This window comes from Coptis chinensis, chromosome 5, assembly GCF_015680905.1.
Source record: "Coptis chinensis isolate HL-2020 chromosome 5, ASM1568090v1, whole genome shotgun sequence".
NCBI lineage: Eukaryota > Viridiplantae > Streptophyta > Magnoliopsida > Ranunculales > Ranunculaceae > Coptis > Coptis chinensis.
In genome coordinates, this window is record NC_141460.1 from 4,588,616 (window position 1) to 4,609,095 (window position 20,480).

A 20,480-nucleotide genomic window follows, 5' to 3' on the forward strand; every position below is an offset into this window, starting at 1 on the left:
AAGTAAGGAACTAATTGCCTCTGTGTTGAAGGAACTATCTCGCCTCACTCGTACACTTTAATGGATGAATAATATTGTAAAGTATAAGATATTAATTTGTTAAATATGATTAGTTAGAAATAGAAAGAAAAGTAAAATAAAATATACGTGTATTCCTTTTGAGATGTGTATACTTGCGTATACACGTTTTCTTATATTATTGTGTGTAGATGAACTATTACCGTGTGTATATGATGATAATATTGTACCACCCACTTGACATGTGTAAAGTTGTTTTCTTAATGTCACATTATTAATGATTAATTAAAATAATTGTGATAATTGTTATTCTTAAACTATATTGGAATTTATGTAGATGATGTCTTAATATAATGATGATCTTATTTCAACAACAAACGGATTTTTTATTTTGTTTTATAAGTGTGTTTCGTGTCGATAAATTATGACATGATTGATTAATATTGTTAAATTAGTTTCACATTGATTTTTGCATATTCGAGTATTCTTAAATATATACATTGATTTACTGTTCATAAATATTATATTGAGAATATAACTTGTTGTGGGTGATATATTAGCAATGAGTTTATATTATCCTATTTTTTTAAAAAAAATTGTGTTATACGGTAGCCAGCCTTATTTTTATTGTCATTGTATAAGGAGATTAATTTTTGAACCTATTCATGGTTTAAAATAATTAGTAATTATAATAATAACCATGAACGTTGAGTATTTCTTCTTAATTGTTTTGTTTCAGTCTATATAATTTTGATGGATGGATATGAAAAATTATTTCTTTTTGAATACGTGGTATATTTGATCCAGTTGTATTCCTGAATTAGGATTCGATGGTTGTTTTCATATATTTTAAATGATTCATTTTTGCTTGCTGAAATGAGAGTATGATATATTTAATTGTTTATCTTTCTCTCATGTTGATGAATTATAGTTGCATAGAGTTAAGTTAGAGTTCCTTAATATTTTGTTTGATGATGCAAATAAATAACATTTGTAGATATAATAAAATAATAAAATAAAAGGATTTCTGAGAGCATAACTAAAGTAAATATAAAGTTTTATTGTGTGGGGTTGTTACTATCATGTGACATTTCAATAAATTTCACATGCATAATAATTAGTGTAATTCATCCGTTCTCTATAACTTTTGCCAACTTATTAATTTTATTCTTGTATGATTAAAATTTGTTAGTATGTCGAAGTTTTCTTACAATTTTAGATCCACGGTTTATCATAGTGAACAGTCATGAAGTAAACTATAAATTATATGCATTTTGTTGTTTCAATTTTCTTATGAAATATGTAGTATGTCCGTTGCTTAGATTGTCATCCATGATAATAATAGAACTTGATTTGTTTATTTAGTAAGAAAAAAAAAATAGTTTACTAGTAAAAGAGAATAAATTTTCATATATTCATGAGAAGAAATTAATGTAAAGTGGGATAAGAGTGTTTTAATGCGTTATTGATGATGATACATTGGTGTTTAGAGTAGTGAACGTAATTGATTCATATTATTGTTTGTATTTTTAATTGGATGTTTCCTTTTCGAATTGACTCATATTATACGGGAGTACGCTTAATTAAAATGTTTGAGACTGTTTTTTTGTAGTTTCAATGACATGAGTGACATTTTGTTTTAAATGTGTTAGGACACTAATTTTCTTTGATGCATGATAATGAGAAACAATATATTTGTCTTGCGTGTTTAAATGACAGTAATAATTTGTTTTAATATAGACAGTTAAACTATAATAGATTTTGTATTGGCATGAAGACATATATTATGGAATTATTTAAAAATAATTAATATCAACGTTATCTTGCTTAAGTTTAATCTCGGTACATTCTTGTGTAGGTTCTAAGTTAATAACCAACGTTATTTGTTCATTTAGATTACCTTACTTCCGAATCTCGGGACGAGATTCTTTTGAGATGTGTATAACTTTAACGCCCATATTTGTAATCTATATTTATTTATTTATTTATTAATTAATTAATTTTAAAATTTGTTGGATTGGATTTGGGATATGTGGGCTTGATTTTTGGGCCCGAGTCTATGTTGGGCTTAGGTTTCAAACCCAGGTATATATTCATATGTTTCCCAGAGAATAGGGTTTTTAGATAAAAATAAAATAAAAATGGAGGCGGCTCACTTGCTAGAGAGTTTGAGCGCAACGATTCAGACTATGAGGGATTCGTGGAGTTTTAATACAAGTGAGTAGTTACATTTCTTTGTTTTCATCGAAAAAAAGGAAGTTATATATGTATTTGATCTGTTTTCTTCCGTTCAGTTTTTGTACTGTTTTTCTAGGCTGTTTTTCTCTCATCTCGCTAAATGGTTAACTCATTAAACGTTAGGTGTTGTTTCGTTTAATTACTAAAACTTTGGGAGTAGGATTCGTTGGAACTGTTGGACTTCTCGAACTCCGGAGGTCGTTAATGGTGGCTAAAAATAAAATAAAGAAGTCGTCCTGCATGTTTTGTTTGAACTCTTATTTGTATGGTTTGTATTGTTGGTTGTTAGTCGACTGAGTGGGGCTATGGAAGCTTGAAGGAGCATTAATGGGGGCGCGAGTGTGATACTGTGGTGGTGTCGATATGTAGTTTGCATTGAAGCTGTTATTTTGTGTTATGTGTTGGTTAATTTAGGTTTGGTGGTAGTGGGGTGATAGCGTGCTGGAGATTGGGTGTTGTTCGGAGCTTTAAAGGGTTGGTAATGGCGGTTGAGATATGTTAGGGAGTGTTTTCGGAAGTTAACAAAATCGATTGTTGTGTGTATTAAAGTGTTGGGGTTTTTCTCTAGGACCAAAACCGCTGGGTTGAAAGGGGATGAAGAGGAGAGATGGTGGTGGCCAGAATTTGCGGAGGAGAAGCTGCTGGAGGTGAGGGAGACGACTGTTTGGTTGGTTGGGCCTTGGGCCGAAATCTATTTGGTTTGGGCCGGTTTCAGTTTTTGGGCTGAAGTCTTTAGTTTTGTTGGTTGGGTCAAGTTCTATTTATTGTTGTTGGGCCGGCTCACATTAGTTTTCCTTGGACAGGTTGTTCTATTTTTGGTTTTGGGCTTGGTCCATATGTTTTAAAGTGGGTCAGGTTGATTCACTAGGCCAGTTTAGACTTTTGGGGCCGGGTTCTAAGGTTTGGGCTTGGCTAGTTGGGTCCGAACCATTTCCTTAGTCATGAGCCCATGAGCCATGCACCTTGACCTTAGCCATGAACCATGGCTATGACTCTGAACCTGTTGAACATGGAAATGACAGGTTGACTTTGACATTAACCGTTGACCGTTGACTGTGGAATGTTGACTTTTTCCAAATTTTCACATATTTAATTTTATGGACCAATGTAATAATAAAATGTTGTCAAAAATTGTATAACCTTGTTTGTCATTATCTAATTAAGATTTGACGTGAGTAGTGTGTAAAACATATAAATATTGGCACGTAATCAGAGGGAAATTCTTAAAAGACTTAGATATATACATTTTTATGAGAATTAAACTACATACGGACTTTGATTCATGGACTTTAGTATTGGGCTTTGATAGTGAATTGAGTTCACATAACTATATTAAACGAATACATTTCATGATTGATTACTATTATGAGTTACTACTTAAATGAATTGTAGTATTTATGAAGGCTTAAGATATTCCATATGGTGTAGTGCAATATATGATTGGCACGTGAAATAATAAGTTTTGAGATTTGATATAGAGATGCTTGGATATCGTGCAATGAATAATATTGGCACGTAATAATGTGGATTTTATTATAACGAGAAACATTGAGCTTCAGTGCAATTAAATATACTGGCATGAGATAGAACAAGAATTATTATGAGTCATGAATGTATGATACCTGAATAAATTACGTAATGAAAATCCTAGAACCTAGCTACCACAACTCATGTGATTTGCCCCTTGTGATGGGCGTATGTGATATGATTGGCCCTTCTGGCGTTTCAGTAAATCTGAATGGCCCTTTTGGCGTAAGTAATTTGATTGGCCCTTCATGCGTTTCAGTGAACCTGAATGGCCCTTCTGGCATAGCCTAATAGTGGCTTGATTATTCCGTTCACCAAATTAGAACGAGACGCGCTATATTTTATGCTGAATAGTGGTAGTACTCACATAATGGCTTTCGTGTGAGGGTTACCTGGTATGCGATATCCCGCTTAGGGTAGCTATGCACAGAGTGGTTCATTATGTGAGGGGAGGCATGTGGATGTACATGTTCGCCGTTGGGTAGCGATTGTGGTAGCTAGGAAAACTAGGTAAGATATAGAGACGACGTGATTCTAGAGACACTTAAAGAAACTCTAAACAATAATTGTGATGAAATATCAAAGTGTACGTTAAATCTATAATAAATGGTTGATGGTGGTTGTGAAATTTTGTTCAATGAGATGATTGGAATTAGGTTTATGATATGTTTTTTTTATTGTAATTTATGTTGCATTCACAAAGGTTTTGCAGAAGGGTGGGTTGAATTGATTATATATGCAGGTGTGACCCACTCTGTGATTTGGCTTACACTAGTGTAAGTATAGAGTAAGTTTTAGTTTTGCTATTCTATTATTAGATACAGTTGATCTAGTACGGTTTGAAGTTAAGGCGCCTCCGTAGAGGAACTAAATGCTTTATTATTAATAAATTGGAAGCTAAGGCGCCTCAGTGGAGGAACTACCTGCCTTAATTAGTGTATATAAGAATGTTGTATTAGTCGTTGGAGGAACTAAATGCCTTATGGATTGTGTATATATATGTATAAGTATAATTTGTATTTTTGGGCTACTCACACCAGCATTGTTTATAATGCTGACCCGATTTGCATGTTTGCTTATCAGGTGTGTTCATTAAACACTACTAAAAAAAGGGTTTGTTATCTCGGTTCCAATTTTTGCTTTATCTCCATTGTACTCAAACCCGAAATAATAACTCACCTGAATAAGGTTTAAGACTGCTTTTTCCAAAACAAACAAACTTATTACCATGGTTGACTCTTGACCGAGATGAAAAATGTTAAGTTACATCGGTTCATCAGTAGCCGAATTAAAATAAATTTCGGTTACCTCAGCTATTTCTTTATCTGAGATAATCAATTTTTCGAATATCTCGGAATAGACTGATATAATAGGAGGGAGGAAAAAATAGAAAACACAATCTAGTATCCAGTATCCACTAAGTCATGGTCTCTTCAAACTCAATCTTCCACGATTAACGAATTAAAAAAAAACTGAATTCCATCCTCTTCAGTCGTTAAAAACTCTAATCTCCACTCAATTGTTACTAGGGAAGTAGCAAGCCTCAAATACAGTTGGAAACTTGAAATCAACAACCATCGGTTCCCAATCTCTAGTAAGCTTTCCTTCCCAATTTTTTCTGTTGATGGCATTTTTATTCATAAGCATCTCCAGTTTTTTTTTGTTTTTTTTTTTTTTCTAATTTTGATTGGAAAATAATTATTGCAATTTTCTTATTAAGAATCTCGTTTTTCGAATTTTGATCTCTTCGTGAAAAAAAATATGACTGGAGTCATGTCACCGCCATTTGTTTGATGAATTTCCTCAGAGAATAAAACAGTGGCATCCATCATTTTTTCATATTTTTATTCAATTTGATTCTCCGCAAAGTGTAAATGTTTGGTTGTTTGGGTTTGAAACAATTTCACATAGAAGAGAATAGTCAGGAGGCCAGTAACGTTATTCCATTAAGTACTTCTTTCTTCACTTCATTTGTCTGCACTTCTTCTGTTCAAAATAGCATATAAGTTTCTGGCCTCTATTAGATTTAGAACCAATGAAATCCCACAAATATTTTACTACAGTGAACCTTGCCATAGCTGCATTTATCATGTTAAAGATGTATTCTAATACCCTGAGATGATACACATTCTACAAGCAATCCAAAAGAGCTCTAGTAACTGGGCATTCCCAAAACCATTGTGGGGTAGTTTCCTTCCATTGCTTAAAATCTGCATCTTGAAGGTAAGCGTATAAATGTTTTCTTAACTTCGTCATTAGCAACCACTACCTTGTGCAATATCTTCCATGTAGTGCACTAGTACCTCAGGTTCTATGATGGACAGTACTAGCCCAGACCTATCGAATCCAACCAGCTGATGTAGTTGTCTTCTTTATAGCTCCACAGTGTGTGCATACCTCAATCAACGATACATATAATGAACTGATGATGGATATCACTGTTTTATGTACACCTTTTTAGCCTTACACTGATGGTATGTATTAATGGTTTATTTGTTAGTTTAAAAGTCACATCTCATGTGGGTAGAAACCCATGAGGCCATGAGAAACATAGGTGAAGGACATATATGAATTTGTTGAATTCAAATACTAATATATTTGTGTAGGGTGTGTAATGGGGTTCTTAACTTAATTGATTCACCTTTAAGTATGTTTGTCTGTTTAAGTTGTATGCACATTTGTGAATGTTTCTGCAAGACAATTAATCTCGAATGTTGTGCGTAATGGACTGGATTATTGTTAAGCATAATGAACTGGTGGCATGGAATCCAACAGAGAGGTGAAGCCCATACTAATGTTTCTTGGTAATTGTTTTAATTTCTTTTTTTTTTTCGTTAATGAACTTGGTGTTACTGTTCATTGTTTGTGTAGCTTAGAGTTAAACAATATAGGATGCATGAAAGAAATAGAAAATGGTTTGTTTCAGTGGAAATATTGTGCAAGAAAGCTCAAGGTCAGTGGTTTTTTTTTATGAGGTCTAGTATGATTTGGTTGTTTGTTCTTGTGGTGTGTGGGTGGGATTTGACTAGTGTGATTCTTTGAAGGTGGGTCGGTCCTAATGGTGTTAGTATTGAGGATTTTGGAAATAGAAAATACTTTTCACGTAGTGTTCAAAAAGAAAGTAAACTCTTTTGGCTGTTTGGATCCATTAATTTTTTTTCCGAGTATTTGTTGTTTTCGTTGGTTCAATTTGTATATCTCTTCCCCTATCATAATTGGTTTAATTTGTACTATTATCGTTAATCTAGTGGTATGAGAATCAGTCTAACCATTCCTTTAAACACTTTTTTGGGTACACTTACATACAATGCATTTGTCAAATTTGAGTGGACCGGCATATAGCTGTACCCAGTAACAGGAGTCATTTACACATCAGGAACATGATTGTTATCAAGTAAAACTCTAGTAGCATATGAGTCTTGTAACACCAGCACCTCAGCCTGAAATTAAATCTGATCAACCTCTATTACACCACTACCTACTCCCTGAGCATGAGTGTGGTTTCCATGTAGTCTTCTCATATTCCTGTCCTTATCAACGCTCGTTAGGAGCAGTCCATTGGAGATGCTATACTACAGCTGCAATTTTGTTGTCTTGTAGGAAGCTTTCGAACTTTTTGCCTAAATACTTTTAACGTTTAGAAGGACCTACTTTTATTCAGGTTGCAGAAGTTTTCTTGCCTTTGGGTTTGACACAAGCTTGTACTTAGTGAAGCTTATGTTAAGTTCTCAACTCCCAGGAGCTGGGGCTTATGCTATTTTATTTGTTAATGATGCAAATCTTAATGGATTTTTTTTGCATTTCGCTAAAAGTACATTCTTTATTCTGGTTTATTAAAGAATTCATGTGGTTCTGTTGCATCTTATTCAGCTGAGGTCACAGAGTGTTTGGGACCAAGTAACGCCCACTGGCATTCGCATGCAATTTAAATCAGGAGACCAGAGATTGGGGACTGACAATCCGGTTGATAAAACTGTAAGTTATATTGAACTGATGTATGAATAATATACATATAACAAAGTCTCAATATATGTTAGCTATACCTATCATGTTTTGAACCTTTTGTGTACAACTTGTTTATTCCTGTTGGATAACAAAGTATATAGTAAAAGGTAAACGGAGGAATAATGTCCCTTCTTCATTAATGTCATTTATTTATCTTTCATTTTCAAAGAGCAAGCTGGGGTAAGGCACCCCCGCCAGATTTTCTGGACTTAATTTAGGAGAAAATGTATCTGAGACTAGAGAGCCAAACTTGTAAACTTCATTGTTTGAGTTTCATTATTTAAGTAAAGAGCCAATTCTTGATGATACCTTTTTCGCCTTTTTTAAATATAGACAATCCAATGACCTGTTTTTTGCTTTCTTCTTCTAGAGAGTAAAGAAGATAAGAAAAAAAAAATCATCCTTAAACAGGACCTGTGCTTGACTTTTATGGCTTCTGTTGAGGTTATGGCGGTCATAGTTCCTTGTAAGCTAATTGTATTCTCATGTTTTGCGCTCATTCCCATTCATAGTATCGTGGATGCATAAATGCATTGCATAGAATTAGAATGGCTATTAACAGGAATATAGTTAGAATTCTCTTGCTACGCGTTGGTTATATCTTTGTTTAATATGGAGAATGACATGTTATATCTTCCTTTTTACAAATTTCAAGCAATTTCACTAGAAAAATGCCTACGTCTTCTAGTTCATTTGCTATGGCTGGTGCCTCCAAGAGAAATGCCACAAAACAAATGCCAACTAAAACTTCAAACATAGCTCAAGGAACGTTATCTAGAACTAGTCAGTCGAGCAGCCGGTTCCCTTCATTACAACGCAACTCTTCAGCTAAATGAATGGTATGGGACACGTTATCCAAATGAGGAATTCTTTTTTTTTGTTGTGAAATATCGATGTACTTGTACTTTGTGCAGGCATTTTTACTACATTCGAAGCTTCCATTAGATCTTTTTAGGTACATTATATCCTTCTCTAATTTAGATTCAAGAGTTAGAGAAGATTCAAGCATACAACAGTGAAAAGATAAGACAACTTTGTTTTGGATTGCTTGACTTTATTCAACAATTTCCACCAAGTACTTAAAGTGGTTAAAGGCGTTTGGGAATGATAGACTTTTGGTTTACTATGAGTATTTCTTACACGGTTTTGCTCTTCTGCACATCAATTTCCAAATAATAAGTACTTGTTATTAAAGTATCACACAGTTTTTTTCTATATTATCAGTATTCCTTTGTTGTTAAAGAGTGAGCGAAATTAAAGTTATTTTGTAATTTGGATTAGTAAAATATAGTAATTGTCAAACTAATCATTTAATATCTTCATTTTGGGTTGGCAGGTTCCGTGTGTGTCACGTTCAAAGAGAAGATTTTGGAGCTTCAATTAGTTTTATTAGGATAACTTTTATATAAATAACTATTGAGCTTAGTCACTTTATGCCTTGATGTAACTATTAGTTATGTTCATGTTCGAAATTGTTCGTTCAATTCTTATCTTAATGAAATTTGATTCTTCAAATAAATTTAATTATGTTGGATTGCGTTTGTTGATTGGTGTATGTTATTGTGTTATGAATGTGAATGTTGTTGTTTAGGAGAGTGGTTGTTATCTGCAAGTTGTCATAATTAAATGAATAATACCATACCAACACATTTTTTTTTAAATGACAAATTGTGTCAGGAACGGAAAAGGTTGTACATAAGATCGCCTATCCAAAAGAATTTATCACAGTTATTTTTATTATTACCTCGGTTCCGATCACAAATTATCTCAGTTTTCTTCTATGATATTTTATTTCAATCACAATTCATCTCGGTTTTATTCTATATAATCTCGATTTTATTTAGAAAACTGAGATAATATATTTAGATAAAATGTCAGACATCTGAGATAATTTAGTAGCTTATTATCTCGGTTTTAGAGAACTCTATTATCTCGGTGGATGTTATCTCAGTTGTTTGTGTACTAGAAAACCGAGGTAAAAATTGTAACATCTCACCTTTTAGCTGAGCTTATATGCCTTTTTTTTAGTAGTGAAATGAACATAGTTGATAAGTCTTGATAGGTTTAGTGTTAAAGAAGGTTAGTTGCTGCTTGTGGTTTACGTTAGCGTCGCATTTCAGGATATGTTTTGTTTTCCCTTGAGGTGAAATATATTTTCAGTTGAGACAATGTTTTTGTATTTTCATTTGTAATTATAATTAAAGAGGGTTGAAAGGAGATTTGTAATTTAATCATATTTGTGATTTTTTGTAATGCAGAGGACTTTTGTTATTTTAAAATTTTTATTGGTTTTTAATTATCCGCATATTTAAACTGATTATGGGTTTTTGGGAGTTGAGAGTGCATCACACCTCGAAAATCGAAGAGTTGAGAACAAATATTGTTTTTCCGATTTTGTCGAAATTCAGAAAATTAAAAATAGGGAATTATCCACACCCTATTCCATCTTCTGAAAATCCAGGATGAAAAAAAACCCTAATAACCCATTATCAACCACGATATTAAAGTATGAGATCAAATTTAAACCAAACAAACAACTCTTAATGTACAAATTCAAGAATTTACTAAACCACTCTATTACATCTGTTTCAAATCAAGACTTTATACTTCATAAAACTTATACCAGTAAGACTCCAAGAACGAATCCCAATCAAGCGTCTTCATCCGCTGCATTCCACCATCTATGTTCCCAGGAACACACCCACGTTGCAAAACAAAGCAAACATGGGTCAGCAAATTGAATTTGCTGGTATGAGTAAGACTAAAAATATAAAATAGTTTCATACTTTATTTATTCAAACAACACTTTATATGTACCCATAACTTAACCATTCTCAGCTTGGTAGACAGATAGTTCTGTCATTTCAACTGGCATAGTTTCTTCCCAAGCAAGTCATCCATTATATTTACTCATTATAATAACTTAGTAATTGAATTAAATCTTACCGATATCCACTGCTGTATAAGGGTAGGACAACGCCCCTGCACAAAATATCATTAAGTCCTACCCTCCTACAAAACAAAGTTAGGTTTCCCAAACCTAAACATTTAATTCGTACATCTACTTCCTCACCATAACCATGAGAATATACAATCTGACATAATATATCACCCCACTACATCAATTATATCACGTTAACAATATTTACATTCCTTCGTAAGAAATCATATGTATCATATCATAATACGCAACCAATCATATCCAATAACTCGCTCATACATAAAGCCAACATTTTTCTTTAAAACCACTCGTCTATTTATGAGAACGAGAAGAATCACAACCAGGGAGTACATTCATCCCTCGTGAGTATCAACTCACACAAACCACATAAACATTTCTCATAAGAAATCATATACATCATAATATATAAATATTCATATGCAATTACTCCATCACACGTAAAATCAATATTTTACTTTGTTTATTAATTATCTCGTTGACTCATTTATTAAAAGACACAGCCCAACCTTTAGTTCCTACTCCACGATTTGCACTACACACATTTGCCAAAAAGATAGTTTTACTTACGAATAAGTAACGAGACTCAAACGTAAGTAAAACTAAAACTATTTTCTACTAAGGTTTTATCAAAGTTTTTCTACTCTCGATTCTATCGAAATAGATTTGGAGTAAAAGATTCGTTCCACTCCTAGTTCTTTAGTATTGGCGTTTTCTTTTATTATCAATCCTACCAAAGTCAATGAGAGTTTTATGAAAGAAATTATACTAACGAGATATGATACTTCAACTATGAAATGCTAACTTGATACTAGGAAAAGGAATTAGGGGGGATTGATTCCACCTTAACTTAACTTAATCAACTAACAAAGAAATGTCGCAATCCAAATCGAAATGCTTCCGCATAACAAATTGGTAATTCTAATCCCTAATTATTCATTGCAATCTCTACCAAATAATAACTAGTATGTAAATCAATCAAACCCATTCTCATGGTGAACTAATTACTCTCTAGAATTGAATAGATTATCACGACGATTTGTAAGTTAACTAAGATCAAGCTTCATCAAGGCTTCTTCAACCCCCTCTAATGGAGGTTTAGCCTAGAATCATTATGCTATCATTTCTATATGAAATTAAACAAGACATGATATAAAGATTCTAACTTTACTTATTTGAATTCAAATGGAAACTACTTATGCAAGATTTGATTGAAACTAGTAATGACAAATAAGTAAATCTATGAATTGAAATTAAATAATTAATAGAAAATGATACTAATTTATGAAGAACTAATTAACTTTATTGATTTAATGAATAGCAATAACAATCATTCAATACTGAATTTAAAACAAAAATAAAAACTAATTAATTAATGTAAAAACTAGATCTAGAACTATGCTCTAATGGCTACTTGCTACCTAAAACTAAGGATTCTTCTGAGTTAAGTCTTGTGTGTTTAAATGGAGGCGACCAGATCTACATTTTCGTGCATGGGCTGAGGAGCCATGTTTTGGGCCGGAAAATCGATCCCAAAGCCCAATTTCTTCAGTCCCCAGACCCCTTTCCAGCCAGATTTGACTTCAGTAGACTTTTCATCCATTTTTACTCCTATGATTAGGTCAAGGCTTAGACCATTAGAAATCACTTTCCAAGCTGGTCGTTTTGACATAAGGTAGGCCCAATTCTGAGGTTTGAGTCCAAAGATATGGCCTTTGGAAGTTCTGCTGACTTTTGTGTGCTATTTCTGCCCGCGTTGACTTTGACTTTTTAGCTTTGACCGGGCTTTATAAAGCCTTTTTTTTCTTGAATATTGGCCTTTAATCACATAACTTCTTAGCAACCAACCCTTGCTCCTTTATCTCGCCAAAGTGACACATTTCTGCACATAATTGACTTCAATGCCTAAAATACATAAAAGCATGTAATCAACATTAACTCTTATTTATTACTCGCCTAATTGGTCTAAAAGCATTATTATTAAGGGGTTAAAACTACAGTTTTAGGCTCTTATCAAACCACCCCCAAATAGCATTTTGCTTGTCCTCAAGCAAAAATGAGAAATTAGAATAAGTGACCAAAAAATGGAGTTCTAACTACTCTCGTTTCTCCAAGTGCGATTGCATTAACCATATGCAACAAGGCCTTAAACCACTAGGAATTCCCTAGTGGATGAGTTATAGCCTCGTGAGAGTTTTCCAGTGAAGGTACTCACAAACTTCATCTATACTACAATGACTAAGAAATAAAACTATTGTTTCCTTATTTATGCTCCCAATTATCTATATATCTCACTAGCAATGAATAAAGAATAATCAAGTCGAACCCTAAGCTAATATATGCATAATAATCAATCATCTACGAATAAACATATATACAATGAGTAATACTATGAAGTGTACTAGCAGGTCTGTTTCTGAAAACTCGAAATAACGTCCTTAAGTAGGTCCTCACATAAATATCAAGACAAAAACCACTCTAATTTTTCAGCTCAAGTTTAATACTCCAAAGCAGCGAAGGCACACTTTACCTTACAATCTCAATGACACACAAGGAAGTCAAAGTCGATCAAACACATCTGCCACTTACTATCACACTAACATATTCCTAATTTAGGTAGAGGTCTTTATTAGGTGTTGCAGGGATTAGGAGAAGGTTTAAGAAGGAAGGAAATGAATATTCAAAACAGACAAGTCTGAGATAATAGAGTCTTCATATTATGTAACTAGAGAAAACCTTGTTCTTTACTTTCGCTTCTACACTTTGTTTCCATCCTTAGCCATATTTTTTCCTTTTTCTTTGGCTTTTGAATCCTTTGATTCCATTTTTTTTTTGGAGTTTTAACTCTTTATTTTTATTTTTTTTATTTGGATGGAAACTTTCTTTTCTTATCTGAAGCGACTAACAAATTCTTGATTTCAAAGGTCTTTCTCTTTTCTATTCTCAGACTCATTCAAAGAATGGGTAGGCTGATTTTTTTTTTTATTTTGTTTTGTTTTTGTAACAGGGTAAAGGATTTGTGATTTATGAAAGGCTAAAGAAAGACTCAGAGGGGCGACTAGCGGAAATTAATTCATAGGTTTGAATATCTGGCTATATCGATCCAAAGACGGCCTAAATTCTCGCTTAGGATATGGTATAGTGATCAAGCAAGTGGACGTGTGATTTCCCTATCTGGGTTTTACTTCTCCATTGTGTGATTTCTCAAACGTTTCACTCATATAAGGATTTAAGCTATATTCTCACAGGATTTGTAGAATAAGTACTCTAGCCTAGATTTCATAAACTTACTGCCAAACAATCATAGATACTCATGTAATATATTTATAGTTAGATGCAAAGATTATTACCTACATATTAACCTAAGTTTCTAAAAATTATTCTAATGCTAAAGCTACGTGGGACTTCTAGATTATTCGGAGCAGAGAGAAAGAAAACAATACCAATATTCCAAAGTGTATATCATAAACTTTTTATTTAGTTTTTTGAAATTTTTGAATTTTTAACTAGAAAACAAGTGTATATTATACATATATATATCCTAACATATGCCTTAATTATACGTGTTTTTATGCCAACCCCCAAAGCATTTAAATAAAAAAGGTAGAGAAATACCATGAAAACACCTGAAATTCTGGAATATCTGCAAAACCAGGTTAAAACATACTAATATAGCAAATAAATTGACGCAACTCTATAAGAGTTCCACCCGTTATAGGGTTAATAAGAAATAAATTGCTTGGGACATAAGCAGACAATAACTGAAACTAAAAACTTACCTTAACTCCTGCTTAATCGTCCTCTTTGTCTTCTCCTTCTAAAAAGAATTGAGGTTCCTTCGTGTCTTGCCATGTCATGATAATTTGCCAGGCTTGACGCCATTTATCATCTACAAATGCTAACCTGTTAAGCGCCACTTGGTCGGATGGGGTGTAAGGTGCAACCTGATGAGGTTGTTTCCTCCACCCTTACCAAGTCATTGCATGGAAAGATCGAATAATACAATTAGTTGGTCTCACAATGTCGACCCCAACCGAATCCGTGAAACGGGTACAAAAAGTAGGGAAGAAACATAGCATAATACGGCAAACTAAAACAGGCATAAAAAGGTACGTATGCCTCATGCTATGGGCTCGTGCTAAACTAGAAGCTAAGGTTCAGGGAAGGTCATAAAACATACGTCCCGTGGTTAAAGCAAGGAAGACCCTGCAAGTGGCGTCATTCACAGACGAAAAACACCATTCCCCTAATATGTTTAGCATGATCCAAAACATAACAGTGCCCACGTTCATGGACAGACTACCAAGGGTGATGTTGTATTCCCCTTGGTCCTCGATACGGAAAATTCCTGCCCCATAAGCCTCATGCAAAAACTCATAGGTGTAGACATACATATTATCTACCCAATAGTCCCATGGGTCTTGTATTTTAGCGAGCATAGCAAGTCCAAGAACAAATGCTAGCAAGAACCTAGTAATTTCCATTGGTTCATCCACAATGTTGATGGAGAACACTTGTTCTCTATCCGGTCTATCAAAGAACATGCAATTATCATAAAAATAAGATGTAAGTGCTGGAGAATAATGTTCATTAGGTCTTACCATTAGCTGCTCCTAGCCTACGTGTATGATCACCTCGCGAAACCAAGCACCATAGGTGGTGCTTTGGAACAAATCTTTGAAAGACTGTTATGGTATGACTGTAGGAGATGTCATCTCAAAACTACCCTTTGGAACAGCTACAAACAATCCTGGAACAACCCACAAAAAATCGTAATTTTTCATGCCCATGGGGATCAGGGCACGGGGTGCGCTCAACCTAAGCCTTGATAGGGCGCAGGGTGCGCTCAGGCTATAATCGAGTTCCAGGAACTTAGGCGCAGGGCGCACTCACTTTTTGCCTAGGATAGGCGCAGGGTGCGCCTTGGTGAATTTCGAGTTCCAGGCACTTAGGGGCAAGGCGCGCTCATTTTGCCTGGGATGGGCGCGGGTCGCGCTCTAGTGAATTTCAACTTACAGTGTGTTGGGCGCAGGTGGCGCTCCACTGAGGCGCAGGCGCGCTCCGAGCTACTGAGTTGAAGAAAAGATGGAAACTTGGGAGTGAAAGGTGAGAGATGAAAGTGAGATGTAGTGTGGGTTGTGAGTGTAGAATGAAGGAAGTTTATATAGGTTTTGAGATTCCAAAACGAATCTGCAAGTTGCCAAAAAGTTTTAAGGCAATTGTCGGAAACAAAATATTTCCAAAACATACCCAATATCTTTTAGGTTGAATTTAGAATAGTAACTTCTAAACTCTTATAAATTTCATCCTACCACCACATCTAATCATAGGCATGCCAATATCAGCAATATTCTCAACCATCACTCTAAAACAACTTTTAAAATGAGGATCATATAAAAATCATGTTAGAATAAGTAATACCACCCACAAACAATTCGGGAAGGTGGGATTAACAATAAAAACAACGCACAATTTGGAAAGAACCACATTATATTAAAATTGAAATTCAAACAACATTTAACTACCAAATTCAAATTTAACTACGGAATTCAAAAATTAACATCCGAACTAATAAAAACAACTAAATAACATCAAAACAATAAATTTTTCGAAATACCTAGCGACGTGATGAAGATGGACCCTGAGATGGAGATTGGGCCTGGGATGAAGATGGCACCGAGCCATCCGTCCTTTGACGACGACGCTCATGCCTCTCAGACTCATCTGAAATAGAACCCCCCACTACACTATTTGGGTGAATTGGCCACAATTAGGATTTATCATTAGTAACACTTCTTCATCCATTAGAATGTTAATCACATCTATTATCCGTTAGGCATACTATTAACTGTTACTTAAATAGTTGAATTATTCAGTAACATTTCTGTAAATATTTAGTGACGATTAGTAATATGTTAGAAACTAAGAAAAATAATAAAAATAATAAATCACATAAGAGAAATAGAAAAATAAACTCAAGCGGGAGTTTATCTTTCTACTTATTTTAAATAGTATTGGAATAGATAATAGAAGTGAAAAAAATATTCTTGTAGTTTAATGTAATGCAATGTCTTGGACTAGAGCATTGGATTCACATTAAAAAATCAAATCCTTGTTAGCAACTAGTAATTGCTTGTGCCTTAACCATAACTTCAAGCTTCAGTTAGTGCTAACGGCTTACTTGCATCCAGATTTGTGAGTGTTGTCTAATTTTGACACCCATAAACTTACTAGGTATCTCTTATTGATGTTTCATTTTTTCTTTTCTTTCCTGTTTATGATAGAACAATATTGTGGAATTTGTGGCATACTATAATGATATCACAATCATCATCAATAAATGTTATAATCTAGAATTCACTTAAAGGTGTTTTTGGAAAATTAAGTTTAGTAGTGTTTCAGTTATTAAATTGTACATGTTGCATACACGAGTAGAGTTTTTGGTTAATTTTTTTATGTCAAAGCTAAAAGGTTAAGCTTTATGTGAGTAAATTTAAAAAAGTGTCGATTTTATTGACAATAAGTATGCAACTAGTTGTATATACAATAGTATAATTGGGTTTTATTATATGGATTAGTTATGGTTCACTAGAATCATTATATATATAGGCAACATGAATTGGGTAGCCACCAGAGAACATGTGCATGGGCCATGGGCAAAATTAATAAGTTTGGAATATCTTACACCTCATGCTTGTAGTTGGAATTAGGTGTTGGACTTAAAAGAGTAACCCATTGGTTACATACTTACCTAAGAGGGTATCTCTCTTTATTGAACCTCAAGCTGGTGGAAGGACAGATGATGGGTTGCCACTCTTATTGAAGGGGGAGAAGGAGGCTTGAAAAAAGGGGGGGACAGGCAGCAAGAAAGAAGGGGAAAGGAAAGATGAATGAACCATGTACCCAAATGGGAGCTTCTAATTCTCCTTATTCTAATTTTAATTGGTTTTGTTTACTATTGCAATCAGTTGAATTTCAATTTTATTTGCATATGAATATTGAATTCTAGCTCTTTAATTGCTTATTCTTTGTGAAATTGATTTCTAGTTCATGGTAAACACCTCTTACGTATAAGAATTGAAATCTATGGCTATGGAATTGCTATAATTTCTTGTATTGCTAATCCTTAGGATAAAATTGGGTATTTCTTTATGTTTTTGGTTTGTGGGTTGCTTGATGTGATGGGGTGATGTTGGGCTTACTTAATTTGTTGGCGAAGTTGAAGGTGTTTTGGTGATTTGTGTTGCATCCCTTTATGGTTTGATAAGATTGTGATTAATGGTAGTACTCACTTAGTTCAATTGAATAAATTAGGGACAGAATTATGTATAGTTGGATCCAATTGTTGTTGGTGATCTATGCTTATGACATTGCTCTTGAATATAACAGTGAATATTATCAATGAACCCACTACTCTTATTCTCTCCTAGCCTTGAAAAAAAGGGGATGAGACATTTTGGATTCTGCCAACCTCAGTATCTCTTGGGACTATGATTCTATATTACGAGTTGTGTCTCATGGTAGTTCTTTGCTATTCTAAGTATTTTATTCATAAAGGTAATTTTTAAAGTAAATCTTAGTTTCTTTTTTGGTTTATGTATGTCATTCCGCTACAAGGAAGTATAGTCATGCTAGAAAAGTAGTTGAGATCATGTCTTGTATGCTGAACAATAATTTTATATGTATCTAATTCCAGCTGACTAGACAGTGGGTCAATTTGTCTTTGTCATCCACAAAAGAATCAAGTTGAGTGCTGAAAAGACAATCTTCATATTTGTAGACAATATCCTCCCTACTGCAGGTAGTTTTTTTCTGAAGCTTTTTTAGATTCAATAATTGGTAGGCTCGTTTCTATTCATTTAGAATACAAAGTTCTTTTAAATGATAGAGGTGTTTGTATGTGTTTGTTTCAAGAGCTTTAATGTCTGCAATATATGACGAGAAAAATGGTTAAGATGGAGTCTAAGGCCCGAGATTTGCCTGACAAGCATCCGACCTCTTCCCATCCGCGAAGGCGGTGGCATTGCTACATCTTTTTCTTCACCAAAATGTAAGACCTATGCTACGAAATCAGCTCGTGGCCTTGAGGTTGAGAAGGAAAGGACCCTTAAAGGAGTTGGTAAAAGGTTTTCAAAAGCTTGTGTTTTGCTGGTTTCTAAAGTTTGAAGTCAAGGATATATATTTAGTTTTACTACTCATATATGATTCACTTGGTTCTTATAATCATTGCCTATTGAGACCATAGGTTTAAGTGGCTAGAAAAAAAAGTTGACTTTTCGGAATTCGTCAATCTATAATATTTGGGCTCAAGTTAATCATAGTTAGAGTCAGAATCCGGTCGGGATGGCTTGCACAAAAAAGTTAGTTTTTCCAGACTATTTTCAAATAGACCAGTTTCATTACATTTGAACATCTATGTAAGGAGTTTTGCTTCCTAGATGACGGGCTATTTAAACTGAATTTTTCTGCTCGTTTTCCTTTCATTTCTTGTGAATTATGTTATATATGTAGACTATGTTAATTACTAGTTTTCTTTATGTTCTTCTCTTAACTTATCAACAATAGGAGCATAAAAAAGCTAATACCTAAAAAGTAATCTTGAGATAAATTGTTCAGGGTATAACATACAATTGGTGAGTGTATTTTGAGTGTACAATGGTTAAACTTCTGAATGTGACTCAAGAAGTTGTTAAATCAGAGCTGCATGCAATAAAGCCTGCATTACAGGTCAGTCATTGCTGTAATGTAATGATTTCACTTCATTGTCAAGTGCAGACATCACTAAAGAATCATTGAATTGCAGGACAATGAAGGTTTGATCCAGAAAAAAGCATAACTCTTTCGTACATCCTCAAGGTAGTAATATTTCTCTTTTCATTTCTCAATCCCCTCACACACACACACATTTAGAGAAGAGACACGCACCTACCCAAACAATTGCATCAACTGTAAGTAGAGGCAGTTTGGCCCTTTAATAGAGCATATAGTTAAACTTGATTCTATCCATCCATCCATCCGTTTTGAGTGTTGTTTATGAGCCCCTCATATAAAGTGTTACTTCATTCAGGTATAAACAGAGGTTTCCTCTTAATAGAGTAACATAAACATCAATTAGAGATGTTACAGACACACACACTATCACTCAGATGTTAAATAGTATATCCAAATTAAGTACAAGCAATGGTTGCTACCAAGGCTTACAGATTATGTATAGCTTGTAGAGTTAATGTACAAATTAACACCTAATTCTTTTGTAACCTTATGCACAAATATATATTAGGTTCCCTAGCTACTTTTCTCGAAACAGATTGTGGAGTTAGCCAACATAGAGACATACATCACCAAAGAAACAGATGACATTCGAATCGAGTTTATCGACTTCATCCAAGGATTTTTTCTCTTCATAAAGGTATTTCTGGGACATCAATTTGTATAGTTTTATATTTCAATTTTAGCCTTAGTTAGTGATGATACACTTGATTTAATGTGTGTTCTGGTCAACGTGCTAGTATGTGGGTTTGACTTTTGATAGAAAGAGAAAGGAGGGAATACCAAATAGTAATTTCGAATAATGTTACTATAGGAAACTAGTATTTGAATTTTGAATGTTGGGTATAGATTATTCTTAATATTCGAAAAGTTTTACATAAAAAGGAAACAAGTTATTAACATAAGGAACTTAATAGATATAGTACTTTTAATAGAAAATAAGATTTCCATAGTTAGGAATAAG

At 33.9% G+C, this 20,480-nt stretch overlaps 1 long non-coding RNA gene across 1 annotated transcript; it reads left to right on the forward strand.

The window, feature by feature from the left end:
• The first annotated feature begins 6,436 nt into the window (after positions 1-6,436).
• On the forward strand, positions 6,437-8,907 carry LOC147496347 (uncharacterized). The gene is made up of 4 exons (XR_015196628.1): positions 6,437-6,562; positions 7,654-7,758; positions 8,477-8,627; positions 8,770-8,907. It is a non-coding gene; the product is annotated as an uncharacterized LOC147496347 (long non-coding RNA).
• Positions 8,908-20,480: the final 11,573 nt, after the last annotated feature.